The sequence below is a fragment of the Patagioenas fasciata genome, chromosome Z, assembly GCF_037038585.1.
Source record: "Patagioenas fasciata isolate bPatFas1 chromosome Z, bPatFas1.hap1, whole genome shotgun sequence".
NCBI classification, from domain to species: domain Eukaryota; kingdom Metazoa; phylum Chordata; class Aves; order Columbiformes; family Columbidae; genus Patagioenas; species Patagioenas fasciata.
In genome coordinates this window covers 64,751,759-64,768,150 of record NC_092560.1, presented here as the reverse complement: position 1 = coordinate 64,768,150, position 16,392 = coordinate 64,751,759, and the positions used below count along the sequence as shown (strand labels likewise).

The 16,392-nt window shown below is 38.5% G+C and overlaps 1 protein-coding gene across 15 annotated transcripts in view; it reads right to left on the bottom strand.

The window, feature by feature from the left end:
- The window catches only part of PRLR (prolactin receptor), a 153,048-nt gene that overhangs the window by 29,310 nt on the left and 107,346 nt on the right, over positions 1 to 16,392 (bottom strand). The window contains exons 1-3 of one of the 15 annotated variants that reach the window (XM_071802280.1): positions 3,983 to 4,193; positions 3,466 to 3,538; positions 2,624 to 2,748 (exon numbers count right to left, since the gene is read on the bottom strand). The exons of the other annotated variants lie outside the window; for them this stretch is intronic. The gene's annotated coding sequence lies outside the window, so the exon portion shown is untranslated. Of the gene's footprint in view, positions 1 to 2,623; positions 2,749 to 3,465; positions 3,539 to 3,982; positions 4,194 to 16,392 lie in introns of those variants that run through there. 15 annotated transcript variants of the gene reach the window in all.

Here is a 16,392-nt window from a genome sequence, read left to right as displayed (position 1 = left end):
AAGAGCTCTGTGGTTGCATGCTAAAGGCTGCCACGAACACCACACACAGATGAAATGGCACACTGGTTAGCTAAAGGAATGAAACAATGTTATCCTAGTAATCTAAAACTGAGGGAACAATACATTTATTTGAGAGAAATTGCTGACAATAATGAAAATAACACAATATTTAACCTTCAGTCTTTGCTTTCCTGAGCTTAAAATAATTAATCTTTTAGCACTTCTGACTTAAAGCATTATACTCCCTTTAATACAGAATTAAATGGATACACAGAGAGGTATCTTTACCACGCCTAGCTCTAATCTTGGTGGCATTTTGTAGATCTCCTCCCATACGTAATTCCTGAGTAGGTTAGTGTTGAACACAATTTACAGACAGATTATTTGCCACAGGTGTTTACATAGGTGGCCTTAACCTCTGACATCAGTAAAAACCACACGGCTTCCTTAAGAGGAGTGTCTCATTACAGAAAGTCAAGTATTCACACCTCTGTCAAGTTCCACATAGATGCTCATCTTCCATCAAAATAAATTACAGTTTTGCAGTGGAAGAATACTGAAGGTCCTAAAAGCTGAGATATGTATTCTGAAGGAACTGAATACAGCCTTTGATCAGGGGTATGAATGCCCCTTCTCCTTTCTTAACAATGAATATATCAACTGAATGAACTAACCTGATCTACACCTCATCTTCATCTCAGCCTGCTCTTCCTTGGAGATTCTCAGTCATGGTCAATTGTGGTTTAGATTTTTCATTTGTTTTGAATTATAAAGAAATGAACCTGAGGTTACAGACTGAGATTTCTATGTACTTGTTTACAGAATAAAGACTTACACTGCAATCTCCAGAGGTTAAAGGTAACTTTATTAATTTTTTCATTCTTTAACCCATTTATTCATTAACTCGCTTGCTCTATTCCTTAGAAACTGCAGCATGGTATTATGTCTCTTACTGATGAATGCATTTCTAACCGGTAATATCGCATCTTTGACAGAGTAAAGAAGACACATGTCATGTTCTTGATTTACTGTTCACTGTATAGCTTCAGTGGCTGTGAAATGTTTCCTTCTTTGCACTCAGTCTCAGGTTAGATCTATGGTGTGTCATATAATTACTAAGTTCTACAAGCTTTATTACACTGAGTAATGACTTTGGAACACTGGAGTCCACACTTAAGTTCTGCTTCTTCAAAATTAAAAAAACACCAGTCAGTTTAGGGGCCAAAGGGAAACGTATGAAGGTGGGGTGTTGGAGTCACCAATCAAAACTGCTTGCAAGCAAAATAATGTGAGTCACAGAATCACAGAATGATCTGAATTGGAAGGGACCCACAAGAATCGAATCCAACTCCTGTCACTGCATATGACAACCCCGCAGTTCACACCATGTGTTTGAGGATGTTGTCCAGTCTCTTGAACACTGCCAGGCTTGGGGCTGTGACACCTCCCTGGGGAGCCTGTTCCAGTGCTCCACCACCCTCTGGGGGAAGAACCTTTTCCTAATGTTCAACCTAAACCTCCCCTGGCACATCTTCCTGCCATTGCCTCGGGTTCTGTCATTGGTCACTAAAGAGAAGAGATCAGTGCCTGCCCCTCCTCCTCCCCTTGTGAGGAAGCTGTAGCCACCATGAGGTCTCCTCTTAGTCTCCTCTTCTCCAGGCTGAACTAACCCAGTGACTTTTACCGCTCCTCATACAGCTTCCTCTCCAAACCCTTCACCAACTTTATAGCCCTCTTCTGGACACTCTCCAGTAGCTTTATATCTTTTTATCCTGTGGCACCCAGACCTGCACACAGTGCTCCAGGTGAGGCCGCACCAGTGCAGAGCAGAGTGGGACAATCACCCCCCTGTCCGTGTGGCAATGCTGTGCTGGATGCAGCCAGGACACAGTTGCCCTCTTGGCTGTCAGGACACACTGTTGGCTCATGGTCAACTTGCCGTTGACCAGTACCCCCAGATCCCTCTCTGAAGAGCTGCTCTCTAGCCTCTCATCCCCCAGTCTGTATGTACAGCCAGGGTTGCCATGTCCCAGATGCAAAATCCAGCACCTGCCCTCACTGAACTTCATGTGGTTGGTGACTGCCCAGTTCTCCAATTTGTTCAGATCCCTCTGCAGGGCCTCTCTGCCCTCGAGAGTGTTGACAGCTCCTCCCAATTTTGTGTCATTAGCAAACTTACTAAGCAATCCCTCAAGTCCCGAGTCTAAGTAATTTATGAAGACATTGAAGAGTGCTGGCCCTAAGATGGATCCCTGCAGAACCCCACTAGTGACTGGTAGTTTACCTTGCCTGCTAGATTTTCAGCACTTTGGAATGGCCTGGTCCTGTGCTCTTAGTAGGTGGTACTTAAAAAATGACCAACACTGATCCCAACACCTTCAAAAGCTTCTTCCCAGGGAATCTTACTAAATATTTCTCTGAGCAGCCTGAAGTCTGCTCTCCTCATATCTAGAGTTGAGGGCTTGCTGTCAGTTTTCCTCCTCTTAGCAAAGATTTTGAACCTGACCGCTTCATGGTCATTGTGGCCAAGGGAGCCACCAGCTGCCACTTTTACCACGAGACCTTGTGTGTTAGTGAGAATCAAATCTAGGAAGGCACCTTTCCTGGTCGGTTCCCTTAGTACCTGCACCAAGAAGTTATTGTCTAGATGCTTTTGCAAACTTCTGGACCTGAATCCGCCAGCTGTGTGATATTCCCAGTTGACATCTGGCAAGTTGAAGTTCCCCATAAGGACACCTTTCATTTCACCTAAAAGAAAACTGACTGAAATTGAAAAGTTTCGATATCTGAAGGTAGATGAAGATGATTTTTTATGCCCAACTATTTGAAATGTCAGATATGCATGTTTTAATGGGACAAAGTTTATCTCACAAAACTATCCAAAAAAAAAAAAAAAAGAAAATATGAGTGTCATCAACCTGAAATATCAATATATCAATGACATTTCTTTTAGAAGTATTTGATATTTACAAGAAATCAAAGAAAAAGCATAAGCATTAGGACATTTCATGCTTCCCCTTTATATGGTGGACTTCATGGTAAATTGCAGCAACCTAGTAAATTTTACTAACAGCTGAAACAATTTTAAACATGGTAATTTTGATCTCTAGAAATCAAGCACCAGTCTTTGTAATTAACACCAGCCCATTTTATTTTACATTCCATTACAGTCACATTTAATTAGGCATTTTTTGTAGGTGCCCACTTGCCCAATCATATTTGAAACAGTAAAAGCATTCATTTTGCATTTAATCCATAATATTTCTCCTACAATCCCTGAAGTAAAAACCTCATGCTGACATTTATGAAATGGCAGGAGGAAAACTGCTGTAACTGTGGGTTTTACTTTGGGTAATAACAATACAGTCTTTTAAATCCTTGCTTACATGAAGCCTGACCTTTTCATTTGATGTAAAAATCATTTTTATTGAAACTTGGATCTACAACTTCAGTCATTATTGTTACCTGCAACTTTTTGTGTTCCCCTTTCAGTGACGCCTTTTATGGTCATACATCTGCATCTTTGTGGCTGCAGGCCCTAAGTAGCAACATATTTCATATCATTTAAATGGAAAAAGCACTGAAGAATAACACAACCAAGTTTTAAATGACTCCTTTAATTTAATCCTGGAGTTGCTCCACTGACAGTATGCTGACTACATGATCTGACACTGTTTATTAGATAACTGGCACCCGACTTTCATGTTCAGTTCAGGTTGTTTGTTTAACGGGGCATGGTAGAAACCTAGAGCCAGAATAGTCAGAACTCTGTCTCCAGTAAGGTCTCCTTCCACTTGAAATTTGTGGGCCCCTCAGAGTGCATGAGAAAAGAATGGCTACACCTCTGACAAGGTTGCCAGTGTTTTATAACAGTCTTGGCTGGCTATCACCAGTACACAGAACAAAACAGCTGTAAAGCAGCTCAAGCACTCAGAAACTATCAGGGCTCTAAGAGCCAGCCATGAAAGTGCAAGAAAGGTACCTTTCCTTCCCTTTCCCCTCCCCGCAGTTTTGTCCCAAGTGCAGCTCAGAGTGTCAGGGACTCTGCTTCCAAAGGTGGTATCTGGATGAAGAGCAGATTTGAGGATTGCCTGGAGGTGATCTTCCTAGATAGTGTGAATAATAAGAACTTAAGAGGGCAAATCAGTTAGAAAACAGTTTAGAAAACCATAGATGCAAACACTTTAGAAAGAAGTAGACCAAGTACATAATAGAAATCCACTGAGTTATATGGAACTTTTCAGTGTACTGTTTTTCTGCCTTTTTTTTTAACATCTCAGATTTTTCAAACATTTTTTTCCTCACTTTCAGAGCCCTAGCTGCGTTTAAACATCTGCTATCCTACTTTTCCTTTACATAGCTAAATTCTATGAAGACTGCTGACTGGTACAAAAACAACTAGTTGTTCAATAATACAGTGCAATTATTCTCCACAGTTAAATGCTGATGAATGACATCCACTAGGGACACATCCACCTCTGCAATGTTTCTGAACTGCTTCAGGATGCTGATGCAGACCTCATTTCTCTGTTCTGACCCATATTGTGAGCTACTCAGGACAGGTACCCGGAATCACACAGACCCAGAGTCATAGCTGTACAGATCTGAACACACAACCAGCAACCCCATGTATGAATATGTTACTGCTCTTTGACAGAATGCTGTAGTATCCTATACAGCCAAGAGACAAGGAATGCACCCATTACTGGAGGGTGAGATACACACAGTAGCAATTCAGCCACTTCTCAAAGCCTGTTTTCTCTTTGATATGAAAACCAAATCAAGAGAACAGGAATTTTAACAGATGTTTCTAGTACATTACTCCTCCAGTTGTACAAAAAACACTGGTTCTGAAAGTTGTTGATGGGCACCGCATTTCAAAATATAGTCCACTATTACAGTTTCCAACCCTAATTTCATTGCTCAACTCTTGAAATGCTTAAACAAATGTTCTTTCATAGGTGAAAGTGTTACTTGAAAATACTGAAGTATGCATAGAAGCATATGAAAAGGTCATGGGCTTTTCCTTAGGTCTCTAAAACTCTTCTGAGCAAGAGTGCTTACAGTTTACACCTGCATTATACTTAAAATAGTTTCATGATTATGTGTACACAACAGCATACACAAAGAGAAAAATCTCAAATCAACAAGTGCACAGTAACAACCATGTTGCTGTAGAGTGTGACCATTTATTTATTTATTAGCTTAAACTTACTCCTTTTAATACTGAATCTTGAATTACCTTGTCCTTCAAATAACTTATAACTTTCAAAATGTAAACAAATGATGTCTAAATGTAAACAAATTCTTTTACAGGATTACATTCTGAGCAGACACATTTGTGACACTAGATGTGTGTGTTTATTTTCTTTGAGCATAGCATTAAAGCCCTGTTTTATGTCAATGGTGTATTCCCTGGACAAATCCAAATAGGAGATGCAAGAAGAAAGCAGTCTTAAGGTCTTCTACGTGGCGAAGGCAGGACTCTTCTACTGAGGAAAATGCTATTAAGGCCTCCTGTGTTTCAGGAATCATTTGTTACTCTACTTGGTGTAGTTTCACATCATTGTTACTGTATTTTCTTTATATGCTACATATCTGATAATTTCACCTGTTAAAACTTGCTCACTTTCATGAGAATTCCATGTGCCAGGCACATCTATTTTTGGTCTTATTATCAAGCACAATTTCTAGGAATGACATGTGCATACTTCACAAGGCTCAGCAATCAAGCACATGGCCTTAGTCCCTTACTAAGCCTCCTGGATGAACCTCTTCTTTGAGAGTTCTATTCATCTGAACTTACTTTCCAAGATCGCTGAGTCTTCTCTGATGGGAGCTACAGGCTGTTTTATTTAGGTTTTTCTTTAAACTTAAGTATCATAGCATCTGAGGATTTTTAAAATAATTGTATCTAAAAAATATAATACAAATTGCTATCTGTAAAATATAGAATGTTAAGTGGAGTCTTAAAACAGTAGCATACTAAATGCATGTAAATTATTTAAAAAACTTTACAGAGTGCTTCCTGATTTTAGACAATGTTTGCTTATTTTCTTCAGGAAGCAAGCATTCCCCTGCAGGAATCCAAAGGCTTAGTAGCAGCTTCTCAAGGTCAGTTTTTCTATGGCATTAAGTTCACTATATGGAATTAAATTCATTAGTATAAACTCTGATATTAAACCAGATTTATTTAACTGAATTAACGCATTTTTACCACTCAGTGAAATAAATATTTATAAATAATCAATTCATTATTAGAAACTAAAAAGGGCAGGAAATAATGTGTGCTTTTGTTACCATGACATGGCAACTACTCCAGATTATGGGCTAAGAGCATCAACTGGATATGTAAACAATCAACAGGAAGCACAGCTAGCATCAATAACATGATGATCTTAAAAAATACTGCAGAAATAGAGGAGGCAACTGTTAAAATCAGAGAAACCTCTGCAGGCTGTCTGCAAGTAAAATTGGTGTGAATCTCTCCATTGCTTCAAAGGTGTTAAAACTAGGCTCTCAGTTTGGAGACTTACTGCTGCTACAAGACCTGATACTATTTTTACATTCCGTGGTGAAAGCAGGGTTTCTAGAGCACAAATCTGTGGATAAGAGGAGGAGAACATAATTCAGGGGCAGAGAATCATGGAGGACACCAAGCCTTTCAGGTACTGTCTAAGAAGTGGAGAATACAGAAGCAAGTATCAGAAAGCAGGTGTATGTTCTGCTGACAAAGAGGGAGAATTAGACCTCAGCTCCTGGGTTCTGCTCCTGTCTGTGCCAATAGCTTATTCTATGACATCTTGGGACATCTCTTGCCTACCCGCAAAATAGGCAGAAACTAAATCTTACTGAGATGTGTATCTTTTAAACTACAGTTATATTTTACATGTTGATTGAAATTAATGTTTCCAAGATAATTTAAGGACTTTAGATTGAAGGGAGTATTAAGGAGCAGAATTATTTTCAGTAGCAATTTAGTTGTAAATAGTTAAAGAAAAAATCCAAGTAGCAGGCATTCTAGAAAACATTTTAATGAATCACAGAGTAGGTAAGGTTGGAAGGGATCTTCGGAGATTGTCTAGTCCTACCCCCTGCAGGGTCAACTACAGCAGGCTGCCCAGAGTCGTGTCCAGCTGGGTTTTGAATATCTCCAAGGTCAACAACTCCACAGCTTCTCTGGGCAACACATTCCACTGTTCGACTCCTCTCACAGTTAAAAAGTTTTTTCTTGTTTTTAAGGGGATTTTCCTGTATTTCACTTTGTGCCCATTGCTTTTTGTCCTTTCCCTGGACACCAATGAGAAGAGCCTGCCTCCATCTTCTTTACTTCCCCCATCAGGTATTTACATCCATTGATAACATCCCCCTGAACTTTCTCTTCTGGCTGAACAGTTCCAGCTCTGTCAAGCTCTCATCATGGGAGGGATGCTCCAGTTCCTTAATTTATCTTAGTGGTCCTTTTCTGGACTCACTTCAATATGCCTGCATCTTTTTTCTACTGGGGAGCCCAGAACTGGACATGACACTCCAAGTGCTTTAAACTTAAGACTGTATGACCCTTCACGACAACACTCAAAAACCAAAGCTAAAATATAATACTAATGTCACCCATTGAGAAAGGGAGACATTATAAGACCAGCTCTGAGAAGAACTTTGTGTTAGACCTCAACTGCGCTCATTTCCCACTGGTGAATATGTATAAAAACTGGCACTGAGGTTCTGGAAATTCTGGTTCTAATCCCAAATCTCTTTTTATTTTCTTTTATATTGTATTTTTCCATTAGTCAAAATCTGATTCCTTTTATAGAGGAACTGTATTCATAACAAAAGCAGCAGCCAATGACCAAATTCCTTTACAAACCACTTTATTTTTCAATTTACAGCCAAACCATTAAATAAGTCATATAAATTCTCAACCTGGGAACAAACTGTAATTTTTCAGAAAGTTCATCTGTTTGTGTTTGGCTAACTGCACAGAAAATAACAGCTTTGTTATTTCTTGATATTTTTTTTCTCTCCCTCCATTAGCATGCAGGTTGATAAGCCCTAAGATGAATTATATGCCTGGCATTTCTCTTTGAAATGACATTTTCAGTGACTGCGCTGAAATTACATCCCTGAACATTTTAATGATTATCACTTTACAAAAAGCTCAGAGTGACAGCACACTTCTCACTACTGAGGAACTTTGTTCTTTTTAGGATCCACAAAATATGCAGGTCCATGTTCTTCCTGCAGCTTTACTTATGTGACAATGCTTGATGTTAAAACCCAGCAAAGCTTCCTACTTATATGATGAAAGTAGTACTAGGTTATGCAGGTTGGGTGGAGTACCTGACTGAGGAGACTGAGAATTGGAGAGACGAGCTCCGTGCTAGCTATGATTATATATATCTGAATATATATAACTATAAATAGTCCAGAAGAAGAGAATACTCAGGCAGTTTTGTTTTTTTTTTTTTTTGTAATGATATATGTACCATCCTTCTTCTCAAGCTAGGAGATGAAGTGTGAATCACAGATAGCTGGTATGAAGCAAAATTATTTTCAAATAGTTCCATTTTACACAGTAGTATTGACCTATGTTGATGGTGCCAAGATGTGATGAGTGTCTTAGAGACGCTGCATATCCCTTATACCCTCAGTTGCACTAAACATTTCTTGGCCACAGCTAACACTTTGTGCCCTTTAATAGAGTAAGCCTGTAATTTTGAAAGAATAAAAGCTCTTTCAGGAACAGTTTTGCAATACTGAGTCAACATGAGTTAGGTTCTAAAACGTGGCGATAACACATGACTGAAGCTGAGACCAACCTGGGGGAAAAAAAAAATCAAAACCCAAAACCAACAAAAAACCCACAAAAACCAAACAACGAAAAACCCCAAACATGTTCTTCCATGAGCAGTGGAACTAGTAAAGCCTGATTTTCTAAGAATTTGTTTCACCTTGCCACTGTAGCGCCAGCTTCCTCATTCCTGACATCCTCTGTGATACTTCGTTGGCCAGGAGACACAGAGGTTATGCCTGGGCTGGAGATAATCTTATGCCAATGGGGTGACTTCTACACGAGTTGGCTTGACTGGCCAGCATGTGTATGCTGACTGCCCAACATGCTTTTGCCAAATGGAATGCAATGATAACTGAATTCTGCGCAACTTTCCTTCCTTATGAGGAAGTACGGTAATTAGGGTCTCTCTTTTCCATTCATTTGACAATTTTCAGAAGAATTGTATGTTTCTACTATCTTTGGGAATTCTACCCTCTTTTAAACATGATTTATACTGGGCAACAGGATAATATAATACCGCAGGGAATGTGGCCTACAGAATGTGAGATCAGTTCACCCCATTTTCTCAGTAAACAAGAAGCAGTTTCACATATCAGAATATCCAGTGCTTATTTTGTAATTTTAGAGCAATTTTAATTTTATTTTTCTGGTAAATCTGTATCTGGCATGTTCAGTGTTTCTGATCACTCTGAGCATGCAGTTCTCTTTTACGGGCTGCCACCTGAGCAAACATGGCATAAGCTTTTAAAAAACACGTGGACTACAAATTATCACCTTACTTAGATAAAAATAGACCTATTGGTGATTTGCCTAGAAACCAGGAGGTATTAGTTAAATTATCATGTCACGCTAGGGAAATTCAATCCTAACTCTCTTATTTCTTATGGCACAGAGTAATCTGGGCTGGAGTTGTCCTCTACCCCTCTTATTTCTGTTCTGGATATAAATGTAAGAGTTACAGAGACAGAAGAAAAAGAGAACTAGGACAGAATGGGACTATAGCTTAGTGCTGAGGGTACTTGATTTGGAAAGAATGAGGTTTGCTTGCTCTTTGCCCAAATATTCTGTTTATTGTACACTGGCTGCTTAATGTAAAATACATGAAGAGATATGATGGGCAGAAAACACAGTAATTTAGAATAGCAATGCAAAGGAATATGCAAGACAGCCTCGATCTGAAGTGAGATCTGAAAAGTGATTTGCTGCTTAACTGGCAGGGTGGTTCAGTTTTCTACAGGAGTTAGGGAAGAAAGTGAAAAGCAAAGGATTCAAGAGACTGATCGAGAAATGTCCTGGAGCCCTGTCTAGCTTGCTCTACTGATCACAAGTTCACAAAGAAATGTCAGTGAAATCAATATTTCTGTTTGTACAAAAAGCCAAAGGAAAGGTCTGGAGATGTAGGTTCATGGGTAATCATCACAGACAAGACAGATGCAGTTGTCTTTTCAGATTAGATGCAGAATAAGATGTGGAGGAAGAATGAAAGAGCATCAAGAGTAGACCCCTGCAGAGAAAGAAGAGAGAAGACACGCTGAAGCTGTCAGGAGAATTATGGAAGACAGAGATAAAAGGAAAACATCTGTCTCCTCTCCTGTTTGTGTGTCTGTACATGAGTGCACACAGAAGAGAGGGAAGGCTGAGGAAGAAGAGAAGAAGTTGTAGGAAAATGAGGCAAAGAAACTTGTCTGTTGTGTGTGGTGGGTTGTTTGTTTGTTTTTTAAGAGAGAAATCAATTACCCATAAATTGAATTGACATTTCACAAACTACATATTTAATAGTGAAATTTTGCATAGGAGAGCTTGTGGAGTCACCACAGCTGCAGACTGAAATTAGCTAACTATCTGTGTTTGTCAACTTAGACATGCAGAAACACATTTTTGTTTAATTTCCCATTCCAAAGAAACGTTCTAAAAAAAGTCTCGAAGAACAAATCAATGGTATTTGCTTGAACACAAGTAAGAAAGCCAAAAAAGCTAGTTGACCTTAACTCTAGATATACAATAGCTGTTTAAGTTAGGGAAGGGGAAGACTAAATGCAACATGTTTATTTAGAACTCTTTGAAATGCTGTGAGGATTTGGAGCTACCTAGTAGGTAATAAACCTGCAAGGTTTATGGATAGGAGGCACAGTATCTACATCTTCTCCTGCATATGTTGAATACACTGAGCTAGATGCGGCAAGTAAATTTTATTGCCAAAAAAACAGTAAACTATGAGCTACCAAAGTTTTACTTCTTTTTGGGGGCACTGCTACTGAAGAACTTAAAAAGAAGAGGCAGCTGTGTGGGATGTGCACACAAAAATCACTGAATTCAGGAAATCATGCACATGGAGAGAGACACTGTGTCTGTATAGAAGCAGATTTTAAATCATGCACAAAAAATGGAAAACAAAAGCAGGGGAAAGATGAAGCAGGGTCACTTAAATTTCACAGGACCTATTAAGTTTAAGCAGAACAGCACAAAATGACAGGATCAAAGATTAATTCAGGTTTGACGGGAGCTTGGGGAATCGCTAACCCATTCTCTGCTCAAAGCAGAGTCACCTATGAGACCAGACCAGGTTGCTTTGAGCTTATCTATTCCTAGCTTGAAAATCTTCAAGGATGGATACTGCTCAGCCTCTCTGCGGCAACATGTTCCACTGCTTGATTGTCCTTGGGATGAAAAAATGCTACTTTATATGCAGTTAGAACCTTCTGTTTCAATAAATGACAGTTGTCCCTTGTCCTCCTATGATGCACTGCAGCAATAGTTTGCCTTCATCTTCTCAGTAACTTCCCTGCAGGTATTGGGAGACTGTCATCAGGAAAATGCAGGCCCATATTTTCCTCTGTGTTTGTAATTCTACTGTCCTGTTGTCAGTCTCTGGTTTAAATTCAAAATTTTTACTATCTTGAAGCACTTACCTGAATTTTAGGCTGACATTCTGATGCAGCAATTGCATATTAATTCTAAGATGTTCATGGCACTTTCTCCTTTCAGAAACAAATGAAAACAGTGTAAAATAAAAACTGCAGTTCCTTCAGTTATGTTGGCTAAGCTCCAACAATCAAGGAAAAATAAAAATGCACTTGACCTACATAAAACCCCGTATGTCAGCAGCAACTTGATATGAACACGCGTATTTCTACAAAAGGAAAGGAAATCCACATAGATCATGAAAATGAACTCTAGTGAGCTACTGTGGTTTCTTCACAGCAGTCTCAACTTGAAACAGTAATTTTGATTAATTTTGCTGCAATGAGTTACATAAAATAGAAGAAAACTCACCAGCTCCCACATAACTGTAATCTGTCACCGTGAACCTATCTAAAAATGACAAAAATATTAAAAATAGATATGTGTGAGATAATTACCAAGTCATATTTTGACACTTAAATCATAAGCCTTGTTACATTGAGCATTTTGATCTCTCTCTTCATATCTTGTGTGTATGGATGCAGCTAGAAGTCTGCTTCGCAGCAAATATAATAGGCAGTCTCAGCAGGGAGGTAAAGAGTACTAGGAGTTCAACAAAGAACACAAACCAGTCTGTGGGCTCTCATACTCCCAGAAGAAATGGCTGATAGTGGAAGTCTTGAAATTAGGTATTTCAGTATAGGCTCAGAAATTGACTTTATATTTTAACTAGTATAATATCAGCTTTCCCTGGCCAGTTTGGGATGAGTGCTTCAAAAATTGCACAAGAATAAGGAGGCACAAAAAAATATGCCAACTCACTGTTAAAACAAAACCTATTCAAACTTTGTGTGTGAAAGAACTTGTCCAAGAACATTCCATACTTAGGGAAAAAGTACTTATTGAAACTGGAAAGATTAAAAAGAGCTCAGCTCTATACAGCTGCCTGTTGTTTCAGATGAAAAAGATTAGTATAGGTGGGAATTAATTTTCCATTGTAATTTTTATAAGAGCTGCATGTTCCCAGCTCTCGTGCATTCCTTTTAATGCCTCTGTGCTTTTTTCTACAGATACTGTGCAGGTGCTCAGTTATACTTACAGCTGTAGAATACAAGACAATTTACTGGGCAGCATTAGCATTTCATCAAAGTAACCTCAATTGGAAGAACAGAGACCATTAGAGCAAGATCATTTGCCTGTTAAATAGCATCACTAGACAACAAGCATTAAGGTTTGAAACTGTTGAAGTGAATGAAGTTATATCAATAACTAATTATCAGTTAATTGTTCTCAGTCCCTAGGATCCTAAGGCTCAAGATACCTACCTGTGGCCCTGGGAGCACATACGCAATTCTCTTTACTATAGCACGATGCTGAAGCTGCTTCCTCAAGGAGGGATACAATAATGTTTTATGTGTAGGGAAAAGGCAGCACCTTGCAACAGAAAATACAGTAAGGTTTTAAGATTCTTACATGCTTTCCCACTTTTTTTGGCTTCTGCTTATGTGGTGTCAGCCTCACAAGTTTTGCTGATGTTGATGGATTCTTTTGCTTTTAACGGGAGTGCAATTCCATTTTTCTCATGCACCATACTTGTAGAAGGTAAGTAGCTCATTAATAGCTGAGAAAAACTGAAAAAGTTAGACTGACTCTGAACACAGTCACAGGAAATCTAGCATCTTCATTTTAAATAAACTCATGCTGTTTATATGGAAACAATGTTGAAGCGGTCTCAGAAAGATTATACTGTGATAATGCATCAGGGCTCTAGTAGTGCCTTCAGTTATTTAAATGATTTGAAGATAAGAATAATAATAATCTCCTTCTTTTTGTGTAAAACCAGCTGAAATGGAAACCAAAATGAAAATTCTTAGTGTTTCCCCATAGTCTTCATAAATAAACCATTAGAGCCCAGAGGTAATACTTATGAAATTAGAATTCTTCACCTCCATCTGAACAGAACTGACACAGCTTTGTGTGTCCTGTGAGACACAGCCTGTGTGTGGGCTGCTGGTGAGGCTCTGACGACTACACGTTCCTGGGAACACTGTTAACATACAAGCCATCCCAATAGGGGGCACAGACCCTTTCTCCGGACAGGTCAACATGCAAAACCATTTCAGCTTTGCACAGGGAGTGATACAAAAAAACAGTGAGAACCACTTATGAGTTCTGCTGCCAAATTTCAAAATAGCTTCATATTTTCTCTCACACTTCATAAATTGTACAGAAATTACTACTTCCATTTTCTGTGATGGCATATTGATGAAATACATTGAATATAGCTGAAAATAAAATCTAGAAGATTACTTCAACATCGAAGCTTGTATGGCAAATATTAGATGTTGCTTCCTGTGTAAAAGGATGCAGTGAAAACTTGACCTTTCAGTCTGTTTTTAAGATGATATATAGTTAGATGATTTTTAAGGATTAAAATGAACTAATTAAGAGTATTTTTGGACTACAGAATATTCTTAAACAGGCTACTGCTAAAAATAATTTGTCTAACATTGCATTTTTACATGCTAATTTTCAAATTTCAGGTTAAGATGCATTACTATGGCTAATGCCTTAAACTAAGAAGGATCAAGCAGAAAATCACAAATTAGGACAGAATTCAGAAGAAGTTACAGAAGAAATAAGTGTAGATAAAAGCATTATTGGAAGTGAAGAACAAGGAGACTGATTCTTTCATAAAAAAACTCTGTGAAACAAATAAACCTGAATATAACAAAAATCAGTATTCTAAGTTCAAGCTTTCACTGTCTGTCCAAGCCAGATCAAGTATTAACTTGTCCTCAAATGTTTTTTACACTAAGGAAGGAAAGAAGAAAAACAAAGTTTACATTGACCTAAATGCACTTGATAGAAATAGGCATAGAACAATGACCTTGACACATGATAGCACAAAAGAGGGAGAGAGTGGAGCCATGGGTTAGGGAGGGGTTGTATGAGTAACTGCACTGAGGCTGTCTTGTCCTGAAGGGTGAGGACAGGCCACTTCAATTCTCTTCAAGACAATAAAGGGCATGACTGGACTGACTCCAGTAGAAGAGAGTGAAGCAGGAAAAGAAAATTAGTTTTAAGCAGATGCAATGCACGAGCTCCTTTTCAGTAGCTGGACTTGTCTATAAGAAATAAGAGTATTTCTATTTTGAACAATTACTGTACATATAACATTCCAGATGGTTTTTTTTTGCAGATAAAGTATTTCTGAATTGGAATCAGTTTTATGCTTTCCTGTAACTACATGACCTATTAAAAATAAGCACTACTTACTTACTTATTTAAAAAGTAAGCTGACTATTGGCCACACATACTGTTCTGTTGATGATTTACACATCCAGGAAAATAAGCCCTTAGATTTATGCACGCCATCTCTGTAAAGCACATTTACAAGAAATTCTGCAGCCATGAGTTAGCAAAGAAAGTATTTTCTTTTACTGCTGTGACATTAAAAAAGCACCAAAACCCTGCTCTTGCCAGTAACAAAACATCCTGCTGTCTACTTGCACCATTCCAGGCTCCTTTAGAGTACAGCAAGTACCTTTCCTCCGTCACAAGACAAAGCAAATCAACAAGGTAAGGAACGACATGAAACCACTAGGTTGTCTTGGTTATTTTAATGCCTCATTGGCTAAGAAAGGCCATATAGACAAAGCCAAAAGAAAAACAGCAGGTGAAATTAAGGAAGCTATGAGGAAAACTAGGAAGAAAATAAGTTAGGAAAGAATTCCAGAAGGTAGATGTAGATAACAGCATACTCGAAACTCAGAACTGAGACTGATTGTAGCATAAGAATGCGGTGACAAAGTGAATCCCAGCCACAAAGAATTCAGTGCTGTAAATGCAAACGTTCAACCCTTCCCACAATGGAAAAGACAACTACTGCCTAAAGCATAGGGCTGAAGAATGTTCTGTCAAAAAAGTTGAATGTATTATTACAGGTAATAATTTTATTTCCAAAATGTTTCCTGTAAGTTTTATGCTACAATCTGTGTCTCAGTCACCAACACATTGATCGATTTTTTCTCAAAAAATCACTAAAGACTATTTTAATGCAGAGCAATACTGATACAATGGAGGAACTCTTTCAGCTCTGGATCCAGACATTTGACAAACAGGTAAGCATGACACCACATAAAATAACTATGGGTGAACCAGCTTGCAATAACATATTTCAATTTTATTATCATATCAACTTCAAACCATTTTTGTTTTCTACACAGACAGCTGGCAAGCAACCAAGAGAAAAAATGTTACTTAAAAATAAAGCAAGCATTATTAGAGACAAAATTATTGAGCCACTGGATGCTTTATCTTCCTAAAATCCTTGGAAAATCTCTATCCTTTTAACCTTGGTTTTATTTAAACAAGACTATACATATGAGATGAACTAAGACCTACTGATACAGAATATGTAACCGAACTTCTTACATACTTCTTACATACCACTTCTTACATACCAATAAAACAAGGAGCCTTTGTTGGCTCAAATCTCACACGCTTTTAAAGAGGAAGAGACAGTTAGGTTTGGGCATGGATCCTAAATTTCAGTTTCCACTGCAGAATTTAGTTCCCAAGTGTTGATTTTGTTCCACTGCACTGGAGGACAAGGCAGAGGAAGAGCTGCAGCAAAGGCAAGGCAACAGAGATTCAGCAGATAGATTACACATACAGATCAAGCTCCTCCTGCAGCT